The sequence below is a fragment of the Phyllobates terribilis genome, unplaced genomic scaffold, assembly GCF_046119375.1.
Source record: "Phyllobates terribilis strain yellow unplaced genomic scaffold, ASM4611937v1 Scaffold_2__4_contigs__length_985480577, whole genome shotgun sequence".
Taxonomy (NCBI): Eukaryota; Metazoa; Chordata; class Amphibia; order Anura; family Dendrobatidae; genus Phyllobates; species Phyllobates terribilis.
The window spans coordinates 941,172,272-941,192,465 of record NW_027362762.1 but is presented as its reverse complement, the minus strand read 5'-3'; the positions used below and the strand labels follow the sequence as shown (position 1 = coordinate 941,192,465).

General features: G+C 41.5%; 1 protein-coding gene across 1 annotated transcript in view; it reads right to left on the bottom strand.

The window, feature by feature from the left end:
* The window catches only part of B3GALT5 (beta-1,3-galactosyltransferase 5), a 142,593-nt gene extending 122,612 nt beyond the window's left edge, over positions 1–19,981 (bottom strand). Inside the window, exon 1 of the mRNA XM_073668434.1 lies at positions 19,766–19,981. The gene's annotated coding sequence lies outside the window, so the exon portion shown is untranslated. The remainder of the gene's footprint in view (positions 1–19,765) is intronic.
* Positions 19,982–20,194: the final 213 nt, after the last annotated feature.

The window sequence follows — 20,194 nt, the reverse complement described above, 5'->3', positions numbered from 1 at the left end:
CTGCCCCACTCTTCACAGCCCTACACTGTGCTTGCCCCATCCTTCACAGCCCTACACTGTGCTTGCCCCATCCTTCACAGCCCTACACTGTGCCTGCCCCATCCTTCACAGCCCTACACTGTGCTTGCCCCATCCTTCACAGCCCTACACTGTGCCTGCCCCATCCTTCACAGCCCTACACTGGGCCTGCCTCACTCTTCACAGCCCTACACTGTGCCTGTCCCATCCTTCACAGCCCTACACTGTGCTTGCCCCATCCTTCACAGCCCTACACTGTGCCTGCCCCATCCTTCACAGTCCTACACTGTGCCTGCCCCATCCTTCACAGCCCTACACTGGGCTTGCCCCAAGCTTCACAACCCTACACTGTGCCTGCCCCATCCTTCACAGCCCTACACTGGGCTTGCCCCAAGCTTCACAACCCTACACTGTGCTTGCCCCATCCTTCACAGCCCTACACTGTGCCTGCCCCACCCTTCACAGCCCAACTGCTTATCTGTGCACAACAGCAGAAGTTCCGACCGTTGTTAACATGTGCAATGCAGAAAAGATCAGCAGCAGAGTGTGGGTTCATAAGACAGCGGTGTAAAATAAGTAAGAAGCTAGCAGAAGTTGACATTGATTAGCAATTCTTTCCTGCCGCCCCTTCGCAGCTGCAGAAGGTTGTAGCCTAAGGCCTGATGCTCATCTGGCTTACATGACAGGTGCGACTCTGTGACTACATAACAATTAAGATCACATGATCCGGGATCCAATTGCATGATTTTTTTGTCAGTAGCTAATTCTTGGATCACGAGCCAATTTCAACAGCCGAGCATCATTAATGCTACGAGTTTCTGCACGACTTTAAAAATGGTATGGCCATGTGTGTTTTGTGTACCATGAGTAAAAGGGGTTGCTCGCTGCTAGACAACTCCTTCTTAATTGCTAAAGTGCCCTTCGTACGGCAAATAAAAAATATACATACTTACTCCCCTTACTCTCGGCAATCATGTAATATCGTCTGATGATCGGCAACAGCCTTTCAGTATTTCGAGCAAACTTACATTTGATACACGCCAACATCAAATTCTGAAGGAATGGTACGGTGCAAAAGTGTTTGGCAGGTGTAGAAAAAATGCTGCACAGTAAGAATCCTTTCAAAAATAGACGTGTTAATAGTTTATTTTTAGCAATTAACAAAATGCAACAAGAATGAACGAAAGAGAAATTGAAATCACCTCAATATTTGATATGACCACCCTGTTTTGCACAAAGTCACTGATTTTGTAGGAAGACTGAGCACAGCAACAAGATACAAGGTAGTTATACTGCATCAGCCAGGTCTCTCTCAGGGAGGATTTAAAAGCAGACTTGGGTTGCAAGTTGTGCTGTCCAAGATCTTTCGAAGAAGCACCAAGAAATGGCGAACATTGAGGGCCGTAGACGTAGTGGTGAGCCAAGGAAACTCAGTGCAGCAGAGGAAAGACACATTATACTTCCTTTCAAAATAGGAAGATGTCTATCTGTGCCATCAGCTCAGAACTTGCACCTACCAGTGGGACCCAGCTACGCCTATCAATTATTTGAAGAAGTCTGGCCAGAAGTTGTCTTCATGGAAGAATGTCAGCCAAAAACCAAACCTTTCTTGTGGAAACAAAGCCAAGCGACTCAACTATGCACACAAATATAAAAATTGGAGTGCAGAAAAATGGCAGCAGGTGCTCTGGACTAAAGAGGCAAAATGTGAATTTTTTGACTGTAACAGAAGACAGTTTGCTCATGGAGGGCTGGAGAGTGGCACAATAATGAGTGTCTGCAGGTGTAAGGGTGTGACAGGGGCCACTCATGCGCTTCATGCCTCCTTAATAAAATGAGTACACTTTCCTTTAGTAATATAGATATTGTTATATATATTTTGATGTAAGGTTTTATGATTATTAACGCTGTGAATGATTTAAATGTATTTGATTGACATTGACATTTTATTGACATTGTATTACATTATATTACATGATTAAATAGAGACAGTATAGGAGTAAGAAGTTAACTTATTGGTTATAGGAAGTTCAGTGCATGGTGTTGGTGATTTGTCTAGCTCCAGTGTGGGAGGGGCTTAGTTAATGGTTTTAAGGGATTCCCCAGTTGGGAGGGGTGTAGTTGAGATAAGAGAGAGAGTTGACAGTTGGATGTGCGTGACAGTAGGAAGTGGGGCGGCCATCTTGGCGGTATTTGGAAGTTACTAGAAAGAGAGGAAAGGCAGATTAGGCTAGAGAGCCGGAAACATACAGAAAGCACGGGATACTGAGATACACCATGTGGACGGCCGCCACTTCATTCAGCGGTATCTCCTGGAAAATCTGAGGCCTACATCCCGAATCAGGTACGGACATGGATGCCTCTTTCATATCCCACAAAAGGGAGCAGGATGGGAGACCGACACAGAAGAGTGGACCAGCATGCATGAGAGCTGTAGAGCCAGGAAGAGCATCTCAGGAGCCAGAAGGGCCAGAAACAAAAGGGAGAGCTCAGGCTGACAAAATGGACACATGCCGTACTGTAACTGCCATGAAAACTGTGATCTTGTTGAGTGAAGTTAATATGTTAAAAATGGACACGGGCGTCTGTCATTCAATGTGTGGAGGCATTTGGAGCCGGGACTGTGGTACGCGTCGAGACTTCCAGCGTAACGGTGACTGTGATGCATTTCACCCACACCACACGACAGACAGGACATGATCTTCTAATTGTGGGAGGCCAGAGTGTGGGAGAACATCAGCTACTCGCCACAACTACCAACCTGTGCCCCTCACACAGGTACAGAACAGTGAAGCTCGGTGGAAGGTCCTGCAAGTTTGAGGCTGCTTTTCAACCAATGGAACTGGGGATTTGTGCAGGATTAATGGTGTCCTCAATGCTAGGAAATCCAGGGAGATATTTATCCATCATGTAAAACCATCTGGGAGGCATCTGATTGGCTTCAAATTTATTCTGCAGCTGGACAACGACCCCCAACATACAGCCAATGTCATTAAGAACGATCTTCAGAGTAAAGCTACTGCCCCACTATCAGTATTTGGCCAGTATTCGGTCAGTATTTTTTCTCAGGAGTGGGAGACAAAACCAGGAGTGAGTGATAAATGCAGAATTGGTGACTTGTTTCTATTATACCTTTTCTCTGATTGTTCCTCACCTGGATTTGGCTCCCACTCCTGAGAAAAAATACTGACCAAATACTGATAGCGGGGCCATGGCCTAGTAAAAAGCAAGGAGTCCTGTAAGTGATGATCCGGCCCCACAGAGCCCTGGTCTCATCACCATCCAGACTGTCTGGGATCACATGAAAAGACAGAAGGATCTGCACAAGCCTCATACACAGAAGATCTGGAGTTTGTTCTCCAAGATGTTTGGAACAACCTCCTGCCACGTTTCTACAAAAACTCTCTGCACGTGCAACTAGAAGAACTGAAAAAAGGCAAAGGGCGATCACATTGAATTTTTATTTAGATTTTTTTTGCTGTTCATTCACTTTGCATTTTGTTAATTGTTAAAAATAAACTATTCCATACTTCCATTTTTTAAAGCATTTTTACACACCAGTCTAAAACTTTTGCACAGTACAGTAAGGATATATGGTTTTATTTTCATGAGGCACTTAACCATAGAAGGAGAGGTTGTCCAGCAGTAATTTTTAATCTGTTTGGAATGTAATTGGATTTTTTTTTAAATACAATGAAGTCCCTGTATGCTGGATATTTTTTCACTGCTGAGTTTAAAATGGATCTCCCACTTGATTTCATATGCATATTGCATACATTATTGAGTAAACTATAAGACTTGACAAAACTGATGTACTTCCTTTTGCAATCCATGTCAGAAAGGCTGTATGAACCTATTTGGTATTATAAACTCAATCTCTGCCTGATTGACAGTTTTGCACTGTCGCTCCTCCCTGCTGCTGAATCTCCACCCCTCCCCAAGCTTGGCTGACAGCGCTTCCATGTTCTTCCTCTCTGTTGCTGCTGAATTTCTGCCAATCTAGTCTGATAGACATCTCCTCAGTGTCCTCCTACCTACTGCTGCCGAATCTCCACCTACCAGCCTGATTGACATCTCCTCAGTGTCCTCCTACCTACTGCTGCTGAATCTCCACCCACCAGCCTGATTGACATCTCCTCAGTGTCTTCCTACCTACTGCTGCTGAATCTCCACCTACCAGCCTGATTGACATCTCCTCAGTGTCCTCCTACCTACTGCTGCTGAATCGCCACCTACCAGTCTGATAGACATCTCCTCAGTGTCCCTCCTCCCTGTTGCTGTTGAAATCCTGCCCACTTAGCCTGATTGACAACTCCTCAGTGTCTTTCACCCTTAATGCTGCTGACTTTCCACCCAACTAGCCTTTTTGACATCTCCTCAGTGTGCCTCCTAGCTGCTGCTACTGCAGAATCTGTGCTCAACTAGTCTGATTGACATTTCCTCAGGATCCCTCCTTCCTGCTGCTACTGAATCTCCACCCACACTGCCTGATTGACATCTTCTCAATACCCCTCCTCCTTACTGCTGCTGAATCTCTCCCCACCTAGTCTGACTTACATCTTCCATTTGCATCTTCCCAAAATTGCTGCCACTATCTGTGAATTCTTTATGCGGAGAGTTCAACATTAGCGCTAACATTATTCTTGTTGGTCCTATGAGATAACTATGGAGGGGGCATGTCTGTGACTTCTGAAAAAAACTCTTCATGGAAAAGTCACAGCTAGCGGCCGCCGTTTTGTGAAGCTGCAGGAGAGACTTAAGTGACAGGCAACGGCTGTAGGGTCTGTCTACAGAAGGATCACCAGGTATGTTGACATGCAACATTAATTTTTCGATTTAGACTGGAAGTCTGTATTATATTTGACTGTTTTACTAATTTTTCACCTTTTTTATCCAGTGGTTCAATCAACCTGTGCATTACACTATGGCCACTCGGCAAAAATTGGATGTGTGAATGGGGACGAACTCCGATCCTCCCACCCACAGTCATTTATGTCCGAGACTAATGGACACCTAATGATACCAGACTCTAAAATAAGTCTACAACCAGTGAACTCTCTGGAGCGTCAGCAATAGAAGTTCATTTCAGGTGTTTGCAACAGTCGCTATGGAAGGTGTGTAATTGTTTATTAAGAAATGTGCCTTGTAACTACCAAAGGGAATGAAAGAGACGCGAAGAATATAAAAAAAATGTGATATAAAAATATTGAAAAAAATTATATAACAAAGTTCAGTAAAGAAAAATAGATAAATACAATTATGTCGCATACTAGATGGTGGCCCGATTCTAACGTATCGGGTATTCTAGAATATGTATGCGGTCGACCAGGCGCAATCAGCACAGCGTTGTTTAAATTTGGCGCCAAAATCGCTGATTGGTCGCGGCCGGCGACCACGACCAATCAGCAAAGCGGTGTTTAAATTTGGCGTCAAAATCGCTGATTGGTCGCGGCCGGCGACCGCGAACAATCAGCAAACTGTGTTAGTGAAGACTGGAGAGCGTATTTAAATTTGGCGCCAAAATTGCTGATTGGTCGCTGTCGCCGGCCGCGACCAATCAGCAAAGCAGTGTTTAAATTTGGCGCCAATATCGCTGATTGGTCGCGGCCGGCAGTCGCGACCAATCAGCAGAGCGGTGTTTAAATTTGGCGCCAATATCACTGATTGGTCGCGGCTGGCGACCAATCAGCCAAGCGGTGTTTAAATTTGGCGGCACTATCGCTGATTGGTAGCGGCTGGCGGCCGCGACCAGTCAGCGAATCGTATTAGTGAGGACCGGGGAGAAGCGCTGCGGGAGATGACAGGCTGCTTGCAGCAGAAGTATCCCGACCGGCGGCGCCGCTCCCTGGTCCTCCCTTCACACTTGCCATCGGGGGATCAGCGGCCCTAGCCGCTGATCTCACGACGGTAGGCGCATGGAGGTCAGCGGCGCCGCTGGTCGGGGTACTTCTACTGCAAGGCACCGGTCATCTCCCGGCTGCATCACCGCTGACCTCTGTGCAGAGCGGAGTTTGAATTAGGCGCCAATAATGCTGATTGGTAGCAGCCGGCGACCGCGACCAATCACCTGAGCGGTGTTTAAATTTGGCGCCAATATCGCTGATTCAGCGATTTGTATTAGTGAGAACCGGGGAGCGGCGCCAAATTTGGCACCAGAGTCGCTGATTGGCGCCAATTTGAGAAAAATAATGGGCTTATACATCTGAACAACTCTTGATTCAACTGGTCCGATCTTAGATAACTGTAGGGTTCTACAGTCATAGAGAAGTTTGCTTCCATAGGACAAGGGGGTCTAGGTGTTGTGGATGCTTCATATGGTGGTATGTAAATTATCTAAAGTTCATGAATATAGTATTGGAATCCACAGGATATACCATAAATGTCTTTGGACATCATAGTGTTTGGGGGAATGCTTTTTGGGGGCATTATACTGTTTGGGGGGGGGCTTTGAAAATCATTGAGAAGTGACGGGGACCAAATTTAAGGAAGGATGGGTTCTCCAATTGTACAGAGATCAAGGGGTGATTCCCAAAATATTAAGTTATATTAAAAGATAATATATTATAATATATTAAAATATTAAGTTATATAGATTAAGTTATCCTTAAGATAGGGAATAACTTTCTGATCGCTGGAGGTCCAACTGCCGGGCCTCCCTATAATTTTGAGATTGCGGCACTGAAATTCCTTGAATGGAGAAGAGATGTTCAAGTTCATGCTCCATTTCTGTCGTTGTCTATGGGACTGTGGAGCGCCTTCTCCAAAAGTCCCATAGACAATAAATGGAGTAGAGGTCGAGCAGGTGCACCTGAGCTCCATTCAAGACAGGACAGAGCCCAGAGCCCAAATCTCGGGATCACAGTGATTTGGACCCTCAGCAAACAATACATTATCTCCTAAACTATGGACTGGGTATAAATTAACAATTTGGGAAAACCCTTTAAAGCACGTTTCGTACAAAAATATTTAAAAAAATGTTGTTCTCCAAGCATTAGCATACTTTTTCATGCTTGGTGACCAGCATGAAGATAATCTAGAAGGCAGTAAGGCCATAAGAAAAAACAAACCAAGAACATCTGAGCATCTTTAGCACTATAGAGACCCACCACTTATCTAAGTGGGTAAGCCACCAAAATCTCATTTGGTTCATTATGGCTACTGTAGGTGGTGTGCAGCTACAGTGGCTTGCAAAAGTCTTTACCCCTGTTGACTTTTTAGCTATTTTGTTACATCACATCCTGTGTTTAAATATTTTTGTAATCCGATTTGTGTGTGATGCATCAGCACTAAATTATTGGTGAAGTGAGAAAAATATAGGCAGAAATTAAATTTGTGGGATCAAATAACTAAAAATTGGCATGATCATATGTATTCACCCCTTTTGCGATGAAGCCCCCCAAAATTTCTCGACCACGCAGCTACCTTCATAGGTCACATGCTTAGTGATGTCCACCTGTGTGCAATCTAAGTGTAACATGTCTGTCAGTATATACACTTTACCTTTTCTAAAAGGCCACAGAGGCTGCAACACCATTAGCAAGAGGCACCACTAACCAAACACCATGAAGACCAAGGAGATCTCCAAACAACACCATGAAGACCAAAGAGATCTCCAAACAACACCATGAAGACCAAGGAGATCTCCAAACAACACCATGAAGACCAAAGAGATCTCCAAACAACACCATGAAGACCAAGGAGATCTCCAAACAACACCATGAAGACCAAGGAGATCTCCAAACACCACCATGAAGACTAAAGAGATCTCCAAACAACACCATGAAGACCAAGGAGATCTCCAAACAACACCATGAAGACCAAAGAGATCTCCAAACAACACCATGAAGACCAAGGAGATCTCCAAACAAGTCAAGGGCAAAGTTGTTGACAAGTACAAGTCAGGTTTGGGTTATAAAAATATCCCAATCTCTGATGATCTCTGGAGCACCGTCAAGTCCATCATCATTAAATGGAAAGAATATAGTACAACAGTAAACCTGCCAAGAGAGGGCCGCCCACCAAAACTCTCAGCCCGGGCAAGAAGACATTAATGAGAGAGGCAGCGCAGAGATCAAAGGTAAACCTGAACGAGCTGCAGAAGAGTTCCGAAGCAGAGACTGGAGTGTGACGCTCGCAAGCCCTGCCCTGGGAAGATGGGGTACTCGGAGCCGGGTCAGATGTTGAGAACGGGGATGCAGTCGTGGCCTTGACCCGTTCCGTGCCCAGGGCTGTCACATTAAAAATTGTTAGGCTTTCCGGGTTGAGTGGTAATTGTCGACTACGCCACATGTGGTGTCTGGTGATGCGCCACCAGCGCCGCTAGCAGTCCGCTGAGGCCCGATGTCATGGCGGCTAAAGTTCTCGCTGCTCCCCACAGGCGGAGCGTGGCCTCAGGGAGGCAAGGCGTGATGAAAGGGGGGGGTAGTAGTGTAGGAGTGCGGGCACCGTGTCGCACGGTATGGCGCGTAATGAACAGTCCAGAGGCCATAGGGATGAATTTCCAAGGCTTTACTCACAGTTCTCATAAGCAGCGCAAGGCTTCTCCCTGCTCCTCACGGAGTCCTACGGCCACCAGGGACGGGGGTCCGACTACCTCCGAGGAAGTCCAGTGTGAGGTAGCGTCCCTACACCAGAGTGTTCCTGCACTACAGACTTTACCCTTTCCCGTCTGTGCGTGTGTAGGTAGGCCGGGTCTCCCTCTGAGCTCCTCTCAGGTGTATGGCTCGGGTGGCAATTCCTCTCCATCCCAAGCCCGGCGGGATCCTCAGGGCCTAACCGGGCTTTCCCGCCTGGACATAAAGTACGAGGTCGGGTGTCGGGGGCCGGTACCCCTCTTGTAGCCGGAATCCCTCTGAATAGATCAGGTAGAAGAGGACAGGTGGCGTGCTCCGCTCCGTCTGCATCCTCCCCGGGACCCATTTGCTAGGAAGCCACACTCTAAAGCTCCTGGGCCTTCTTGATCCTGGTCCTTGGCCGGGTTGAGACATTCCTTGTCTGCAACCTCCCTCTCGTCCCATAGATCGGGGTACGAGGGCTGTGTCCCATACCGGTGCAGGCCCACACAGGATCTGCACTCCCGGAGGGAAGCCACTTTACACACAGTATTTGACAGCACACAGCAACCAACAGGACTGGACAGGTCCACACAGGACCAACAGGACCAGCTTTGATGACAGAAAAGAACTGAAGGACCAAGATCAAAGATGGTATACTATTCAATATGAAATTAGAAGTGTCACTAACTAACTGTTCCTCCACCCACACCCACTAACTGGTTCCTACCACTTTGTGTTCCCCAGTCTCCCTGTAACCAGGGGAGCAGCACCTAGTGCATACTAGCTCCCTCTGGTGGAGACATGTGGTGTTGGATGCAAAGTTAGGTAACTACCATCGCACCGGACTTACCTCAGCGGAGGAACACCACACTCCATTAAAGAAGTGCAGCATTCCTGTGGCGGCCGAACCCTCAGGGGCGCCACAGGAGTATCTGTCCATACCACCACAATAAGCCGTACACTCCATAGAGGTGGCCTTTATGGAAGAGTGGGCAGAAAAAAGCCTTTACTTACACATAAAAATTGTAAGGTTTGTTTTGGGTTTGCTAAAAGACATGTAGGAGACTCATCAAATGTATGGAGGAGAGTGCTGTGGTCAGATGAGACCAAAATTGAACTTTTTGGCCACCAAGGTAAAAACCATGTCTGGCACCAAATCAACACAGCTCATCACCCCAAGAACACCATCCCCACAGTGAAACATAGTGGTGGCAGTATTATGCTGTGGGGATCTTTTTCGGCAGCAGGGACAGGAAAAATTGTCCGAATCTCGAGGGGAACTTTTGAAAAGCTATTCGGACCTCGTGATTTCTCTGTCTTCAAGGTTTTTGTAGGATTTATGACCTTAGTTATTAATGGCTCAGAAAGAACGTTGAGATTAAAAGTTGATAAGGGATTGACAGTGAGAATGGAGAAATTATGTTATTTCATTGGTGGGGGCGGATAACCATTTCAATCTTTTAAGACCCCCATACATGTTAGATTTTGGAGGGGTTGGCCAACCATCTAATGTGTATGAGGGGCCTACCAACTGTCCTTTGACAGATTATATCGGAGAAGATAGGGATCAGGCATTTTGAATTTAATAGACTGAGTTTTTTTGTTCTGTGGGCCAACAAGACACTACTAGATGAATCTGATGGTGGATTTCTTTGCTTTCGACATAGGGAACACTCAGCCAAACTTAGAGTTAATTTGTAAGGAGAAGAAGGGAGAAATAGCTATCGGCCAAATAACAACATTCGTTTAAGGTGTATAGGCAACAATGAATTATATAGGGAATGATAAAGTCATTCATTGGTGGTAAAGGGTGATACTGATATTTTATTGATTGTTTCTAATTAGTGAATTTTATTACATGCCTATTATTTTGCTTTCTAGGTTTATATATATATATATACATATATACATATATATATATATATATATATATATATATATATATATATATACAGTTATATGAAAAAGTTTGGGCACCCCTATTAATCTTAAGCTTAATGTTTTATAAAAATTGGTGTTTTTGCAACAGCTATTTCAGTTTGATATATGTAATAACTGATGAACACAGTAATGTTTCTGCCTTGAAATGAGGTTTATTGTACTAACAGAAAATGTGCAATCTGCATTCAAACAAAATTTGACAGGTGCATAAGTATGGGCACCCTTATCATTTTCTTGTTTTAAATACTCCTACCTACTTTTTACTGACTTACTAAAGCCCTTTTTTTGTTTTTGTAACCTCATTGAGCTTTGAACTTCATAGCAAGGTGTATGCAATCAAAAGCTACTTAAAGTGGCCACTTGCAAGTTGTTCTCCTGTTTGAATCTCCTCTGAAGAGTGGCATCATGGGCTCCTCAAAACAACTGTCAAATGATCTGAAAACAAAGATTATTCAACATAGTTGTTCAGGGGAAGGATACAAAAAGCTGTCTCAGAGATTTAACCTGTCAGTTTCCACTGTGAGGAACATAGTAAGGAAATGGAAGAACACAGGGGCAGTTCTTGTTAAGGCCAGAAGTGGCAGGCCAAGAAAAACATCAGAAAGGCAGAGAAGAAGAATGGTGAGATCAGTCAAGGACAATCCTCAGACCACCTCCAGAGAGCTGCAGCATCAACTTGCTGCAGATGGTGTCACTGTGCATCGGTCAACTATACAACGCACTTTGCACAAGGTATGGGAGAGTGATGCGAAAGAAGCCATTTCTGCAAGCACGCCACAAACAGAGTCGGCTGAGGTATGCAAAAGCACATTTGGAGAAGCCAATTTCTTTTTGGAAGAAGGTCCTGTGGACTGATGAAACCAAGATTGAGTTGTTTGGTCATACAAAAAGGCGTTATGCATGGCGGCAAAAAAACACAGCATTCCAAGAAAAACACTTGCTACCCACAGTAAAATTTGGTGGAGGTTCCATCATGCTTTGGGGCTGTGTGGCCAATGCCGGCACCGGGAATCTTGTTAAAGTTGAGGGACACATGGATTCCACTCAGTATCAGCAGATTCATGACAATAATGTTCAAGAATCAGTGACAAAGTTGAAGTTACGCAGGGGATGGATCTTTCAGCAAGACAATGATCCAAAACACCGCTCCAAATCTACTCAGGCATTCATGCAGAGGAACAATTACAATGTTCTGGAATGGCCATCCCAGTCCCCAGACCTGAATATCATTGAACATCTGTGGGATCATTTGAAGAGGGCTGTCCTTGCTCGGCGATCATCAAACTTAACTGAACTGGAATTGTTTTGTAAAGAGGAATGGTCAAAAATACCTTCATCCAGGATCCAGGAAATCATTAAAAGCTACTGGAAGCGACTAGAGGCTGTTATTTTTGCAAAAGGAGGATCTACTAAATATTAATGTCACTTTTCTGGTGAGGTGCCCATACTTATGCACCTGTCAAATTTTGTTTGAATGCAGATTGCACATTTTCTGTTAGTACAATAAACCTCATTTCAAGGCAGAAACATTACTGTGTCCAACAGTTATTACATATATCAAACTGAAATAGCTGTTGCAAAACACCAATTTTTATAAAACATTAAGCTTAAGATTAATAGGGGTGCCCAAACTTTTTCATATAACTGTATATATATATACACTGTATATAAATCCTATAAGTGATTTTACTGTATTATCCTAAATCAATAACAGCTCATGGCGAGATGTTACCTATGAACTGACAGGTAAAGTTAAAGTTCACCCCCCCCCCTCTCTGCACAATAACCTCTGCACAGATCACAGAGCATGCCCACAACACTATCCCATAGAAGTCATTGATTCAAATCCAGACTACAGTTTTTTTTATGATCAGCTGTAAATTAAATCTCTAAATGCTGTTAATAACAACATGGCAGGCCCTAAAATAATAATAAAAAAAAAATAGATTAAAATGCAGAAAAAAACACAACAAATTGTTATGTCTATAAGTGCAATAAAAAATACAAAATATGGCTTACGGGAAATATATTGTCTACATTTTTTACTGATTAAAACCAGATATTCTTTTTTATCTGTTTTAATTTTGTGATTGTACAATATTTTTATTCCATTTTATGCATGATTATTAAGTTGGTCATCTTGGTTAAAAATCCCCTGCAATTGCCAATACTGAGGAAATACCCGACCATCTGGAATTTTACTCAATTAAATCTGCCGTTTAACTAGGGAGCCAGTATCTGACCCTGTACTGAACAGTTACAAATTGATGAGACAATTCATTTAAGAGAGTAATTCTGTTTGTATTATTTACAAAAACATTTCCTGTACTTTCTGCAGTGTATGCAAAACTGTAGACTGGTATTTGAGTATAAAAATGGAAACTATGAGTAATGCAAACAGCAAGTCTGTCTAAATGAGAAAAATCTCATCTTTTTGTCTCACCTAGATCCTTAGAAATTTGAAATACTTGAATGACAATATATATCATTCTTTAAATTACTAGATAGCATATGTCGGGGAGACATTAGACCCCATAGCGATACCTCTGTTTGTATGCAAAAAACATTTTGAAAATTGAAATAATGTTAAAAAAACAATTTCTAAAAGGGAAATAATAAACAGTCTCTATTAAAATACTCATGCATATGTATGTCAATTGTACTGTAACACTGATTGACTGAGTGGCTAACCGGCAGGATTCAGCACTATTAAGGGTTCATGTAGACAGGAGAGTCTACAGTGCGGACCCTGAATAGCAGTACAGGCTGTATAATTTTTAGTGGAAATGTATAGCCCCTGTACTTTGTCAAACATGCTCTATTGTCACTTTAGGTATGGCTCCCCCAAAAGTAATGTTTCCTTACGCCTACATATAGAAGAAGTTATAGAGTACAGTGAAACAACAATATTCCTATTGGGGTTTGACCCCAGACACTGTAATTTCAGAGACTGATGCCTTACCATTGAGCTATCCAGTCAAATGATAATAACTGGCAGCTTTTCTTGTCTCATGAGATCATCCATGAAAATACTCAGGGTGAGTAAAAGTCATTGTGATTCTGATGTTTGAAGTCACACATCTGACTCACACATCAAAATCAAACATCATTTGAATTTGGTTTGGAGGAGGTATTTCTGAAAGTCCCAATCAGTTTCAGACAGGTTTGCACTGAAAATCCCATAACCAAATAGAACACCTAGAGTTTTACAGCTGAGTTTATAGCTCAATGGTTAGTGCACTGGCTTCTAGACGTAGAGACATCAGCGAACAGTGATTTTATTATTATTACAGTTGTAAAAGTCACTTATCAAAGTCACTTATCAAATCAGATGTCAAAGTCACTTATCAAAATCAGTTCTTAGACAGGGTATTTAGCCTCAAACTGACAACATTCTGATGTTTGATTTTTATATCTGATCATGTACAGTGTCCACTTTGGAGGTGGCATTATCCAGTAGAGTGCAGGACTCATTTCTTCTGGAAGGACCTAAGCCAACAGAGTGAAGGATGGGGAGGGCATCCAGAAGAAATGAGTCCTGCACTCTACTGGATAATGCTTCCTCCAAAGAGTCTTTTTTAGAACTGCATGGATAATGAGTCAACAGCGATGACATTGACATTCTAATGGTGAGATTGTTCCATATCTAAATTATCTTTCACCAGGTATTTTATGTCACATCTAGACTCTTTATTGTAGTTGGTCTATCTTCTTTCTCTCCCCACCCATTTTTGAGTTGAAGTTATGGTTGTAGGGGATTTTTGACTCATGCCTGCATGTCCAATACGTTCCAATTTATATATAGGGAACCACTTATTGCATGACAGGATTTTGTCTTTGGAATAGACCAAGACCACCTAGTTGGAATTGAGGTGGTGGTCTATATGGTTATACACCTGTGGTCCATTAAGTTCCCTAGTTAGAGGGAACTACACCAGGCGTGTTACTAGTTCCACAGATACACCTATTTTATAGGCTGCTAAGTACGATTTGAAACACTTGATATCGTTCGTTTTTATATTAGTCCTAAATATTTATTGAATCTTTTTTAGAAATAGATAAATAAAAGTTATTTTTTATATAATACATCACCACTTTTTGCTCTCTGCTCAGAATGATGTCAGTTTGAGGCTAAATACACTGAGAACTGATTTTGACAAGTGACTTTGACTAGTGGCTTTTACTAGTGACTTTGACATCTGACTTTGATAAGTGACTTTTACAACTGTAATAACAATAAAAAAAAATCACTGCTCGCTGATGGGCTTGAATCCAAAACTCTATGTCCAGTGCACTAACCATTGAGCTATAAACTCAGTGGAATAATTCTAGGCGTTCTGTTTGCTTATGGGATTTTCAGTGCAAACCTGTCTGAAACTGATTGGGACTTTCAGATATATCTCCTCCAAGCCAAATTCAAATGATGTGTGATTTTGATGTTTGAGTCTGATGTGTGACTTCAAACATCAGAATCACAATGACTTTTAGTCACCCTGAGTATTTTCATGGTTGATCTCATAAGACAAGAAAAGCTGCCAGTTACTATCATTTGAATCGATAGCTCAATGGTAAGGAATCAGTCTCTGAAACTACAGTGTCTGGGTTCAAGACACTGTAAGTCCCAATCAGTTTCAGACAGGTTTGCACTGAAAATCCCATAACCAAATAGAACACCTAGAATTGTACAGCTGAGTTTATAGCTCAATGGTTAGTGCACTGGCTTCTAGACGTAGAGACATCAGCAAACAGTGATTTTATTATTATTACAGTTGTAAAAGTCACTTATCAAAGTCACTTATCAAATCAGATGTCAAAGTCACTTATCAAAATCAGAAGGGAGATAATACAGTGGCGCTCTCGGGGATATGACCAGCAGACCTGCAGCGAATTGTAAACAAACCACAATTGTCCAAGAGGGTAAATACTAAATATGATAATTCGCGCTGAGCTGCTGGGAAAAAAAGGAGTAAGTTTAAAATCAATAAAAGGTTTTATTTAAGTAGGATTAAAATACATAAATGACTATTTTTTAAATAATAGTTGTTTCTAGGGTCGCTTCCAGAAAGGTAGATTAGGTACGGGAGAGAAGGTGAGATCCGTTTGATAGTAGAAGACGGCCAATAATATCAGGGTGGTCAATAGGTTGTAATGAGCCCCCTAGGTGGAGAGAAAGGTGCGTGGGTTAGAGTGGATCAATGTTCCCATTAATGGACTAATGGAGAGGAACCGATATATTACCTTATTGGTTGTAAGTACGTTCCCTGATTATTTTCCGGGTACAATTGTGCAGGTGACTAGATATATACAGGCACCTAGTATACAAACACTCCAACTGAGTGTGAGAAAAAAAGAGAGAAATTTGTATCGTGAGAAATTTGTCCAACAGTGGATACCTGATATGAAAGTTCTATATTTAATCCTGGGACAATACTTGAGGATGAAAGAGGACTCTGTTTGAGAACAGAGCAATTAATTCACCTGGGGGGATATAAGGGGTGATAAGATTTTAATTAGAGCAGGGGCAGGTTTGCTAATCAGTTCCACTGTAGCAACCTATTATACCTGATGATCAATTGCTTTGTGGCATATTAATCTTCCCTGGGTTGGCTCAAGTGTGGGCTAATCTCCCCAGTTTCTCTAGTTTATGAGGTCGTTCCTATTCATAGGTAGGTGGAAGGACCTGGTGTACTGATTGTCAGGCAGGAGTATCAGAAAACCTGGACCTTTTTGATACCAGAAGATGATATATGACCAATGAGTTGGCTGCAAGACAAAAGAGGGACTGAAAGAGCAATTCCCAATATTAGGTATAATAATCACCCTCAGAAAGCACCAGCGTAGACACCCCGCTGAGATATTAGGTTTGTTAGTAGTCTTACCTCACGCGGGATGCGGTGATAATTGTATAGTATACAGAGGGCAACAAAAATGCCGGAGGTGCACGCTAAGAGCACTGTTGTCACCTCTTCGTTGTGTTTCCTCCGGATTGCTGAGCGATTCTGAAGTGGTAGAGTTAGAGTGAAGCAGAGTCAAGGCCGGTGACTCTGGCTTCCGACGGTACTATACTCGTTGGCGCGCAACTGCGGTGATGCGGGCGAGATGAGCAGGACCTGACGTGACGTCACACTCACGTGATGATCATGTGGTTGCACAGGCTACAGAGAGCGGAGAGGACCAATTCTGACCCGTTTCGGAATCAAACGGTTTCCTTCCTCAGGGATGTCCCTTGGTGGTATCTCAGCTCATTTTATATGCATTGTGGGAGGTCCTTCAATCGTTGTGGGAGGTCCTTTAGTCATTGAACGCAAATAGTTCAATTTCGCTGTTAAGACCTTTAGGTCTCAGTGTGTCCATGTTAAAGATCCACTGGGTTTCGACCCTGGACATGCGTTTTATATAGTCCCCTTGTTGCCAGTGTTTGAGGACAGTTTGAATACCGATCACTTGGGTACCATAAATTTTCCCCCCATGTTTCATAGTGTAATGTCTGGAAAGGGGATGACCTGTAAATTTATTTTTAGTATTTCTAAGGTGCTCATTGATCCTTACACACATAAGGCGCTTGGTACGTCCTATGTATAATTTGTCACATGGACATTTCAAACCATAAATTAATCCCTTTGTGGAACATGTAATAAAATCGGCGATTGGAAACTCAATATTCTGATTTTTGATAGTTTTGTGGTTTTTTAACAAACCTAATATCTCAGCGGGGTGTCTACGCTGGTGCTTTCTGAGGGTGATTATTATACCTAATATTGGGAATTGCTCTTTCAGTCCCTCTTTTATCTTGCAGCCAACTCATTGGTCATATATCATCTTCTGGTATCAAAAAGGTCCAGGTTTTCTGATACTCCTGCCTGACAATCAGCACACCAGGTCCTTCCACCTACCTATGAATAGGAACGACCTCATAAACTAGAGAAACTGGGGAGATTAGCCCACACTTGAGCCAACCCAGGGAAGATTAATATGCCACAAAGCAATTGATCATCAGGTATAATAGGTTGCTACAGTGGAACTGATTAGCATACCTGCCCCAGCTCTAATTAAAATCTTATCACCCCTTATATCCCCCCAGGTGAATTAATTGCTCTGTTCTCAAACAGAGTCCTCTTTCATCCTCAAGTATTGTCCCAGGATTAAATATAGAACTTTCATATCAGGCATCCATTGTTGGACAAATTTCTCACGATACAAATTTCTCTCTTTTTTTTCTCACACTCAATTGGAGTTTTTGTATACTAGGTGCCTGTATATATCTAGTCACCTGCACAATTGTACCCGGTGAAAATAATCAGGGAACGTACCTACAACCAATAAGGTAATATATCGGTTCCTCTCCATTAGTCCATTAATGGGAACATTGATCCACTCTAACCCACGCACCTTTCTCTCCACCTACGAGCGTTCATTACAACCTATTGACCACCCTGATATTATTGGCCGTCTTCTACTATCAAATGGATCTCACCTTCTCTCCCGTACCTAATCTACCTTTCTGGAAGCGACCCTAGAAACAACTATTATTTAAAAAAAATTGTCATTTACGTATTTTAATCCTACTTAAATAAAATCTTTTATTGATTTTAAACCTACTCCTTTTTTTCCCAGCAGCTCAGCGCGAATTATCATATTTAGTACTTATCAAAATCAGTTCTCAGACTCAAACGGACAACATTCTGATGTTTGATTTTGATATCTGATCATGTCCTAAAATGGACACTGGACACACAACGTCATGACTGTCCGGCTAATAAAAAGAAGAGACAGGAATGCCAGTATGTAAGGAGATTGGCCGGGCTCACATCCAGGGGTCACAGATTACAGATTTCATGTTTTCTCATATCCATAAAGCCCACTGCTTTGCGTGAAAAAAAAACCTGTGAATTGTGGCAACGTTTCAGGTTATATACCCTTCGTCAGGCTGGAGGAAGAAAAAATATTGATATATCAACCCGTAATTACCTCTTCAGACAATTTTCTTCTTGTTATAAGGGTCCAGTGACAGTACTGGGATAGTCCCTAGAAAACTACTGTAGCCCAACATAGCCACCATACATGGAAGTGTATTGCTGCACAGTTCCCATTGAAATGAATGGGCTATCTGTCTAATGCATGGATATACCATGTTCCCCAGAGACAGCTCGGCTGTAACAGAGGGAGATGCTGAATGGGAGACCCTAAAACATTAACTTAAAATCTCTTAGCGTGAATCCAAGTGTGGGTTTTCTCAACAAGCTAAAAACTTTAACCTCAGAAGTTTTACTTCTAAATCAAAATTACCCAACAAAGACTAAAATCAACCTGATGCACAATGGGGCCGAAATATAGATCTGTGTATACACTGTACATAAAGACCTGAAAGTAAAAAACAGTAAAAACAATAACAAAAAATTAGAACAAAATATTTAATAATAATGAAGAATGCCACCATACAAAATAAAAAAGAACCCAAAAACAGTATAATTATTGATTAGTAATTATCACAACCAGGAAGACTATTATTATTACTATTATTATTATTATTATTGTTGTTGTTTAATTATAATAATAAATATAGAAAAAAAACATTAAAGATGTTAATGATAATAGAAGGAAAAACACAATGTACTATATAATAAAACATCCTAAAAAATATAAATAAATATATATATATAAATACATATATATAAATAATATATATATATAATATTATATATATGTATATCATATATATAATAATATGTATACTATATAATAATAAAATAAATATATATATATATAAAAACATAAATAATACATAAACATATATATATGTATACGTATACACATATATACAATAAAAATAATAATCATGAAAAAAATGAAAATAATTTCATAAAAATCTAATCATGACGTGAAGCAAATATATAAAAATATAATTAAATAGGAAGGAAAAAGCCATGCAGAAAAAGGAATATAATTAAAAACAATTCACATAATGATGGTAATAATTTTCCATGCAGAAATGTATATAATTATACTATAACATACATAATTGTTATCCAAAAAAGGAAAATCTATATATATTTAAACATGAAAAAAAAAAAATATTTATAAGAATATATATATATATATATATATATATATATATATATATATATATATATGTATATATATATATATATATATATAAATATAATAAAAATAATATTATAATAAAATAATGTCTCATCCGTCCGGATGGTATTGTTATTATGCTGGGTGTGAATAGGTGGCATCTCCCCTACCTTACAGATGCTCCGACCCTCCGGCTCCATCTTGGAGGATAAAAGCCGCCTTTCGATTTGTTTGCAATCACTGACAATAAGGATTAGGAAACAAAACAGAGCGAAATGTAGCAGCCAGTCCTTCCTCTGGAGAGAATGATCTGCCAAGGGCAGGAGGTAAGGGACTGTGTAGAGAGTGACACAATCCATGGAAGGAGGAGGGAGGGAGAACCAGCAGCCTGCCAAGCACAGGAGATGTGATCACTATCAGGCTTGTTGGACTTCTCTGTTGCTTCCGCCTAAAATCACAAATGATCTATAAAATGAAAATTATTTTACAATTCTCTGTAATATACGTTTCTGGAAAAGTGGTTGACAGCGATACATATCATCCACGGTTCATCACCCAGCTCCTGTACAGTCTCCTATAAAGAGAATCTAGGTATCAGC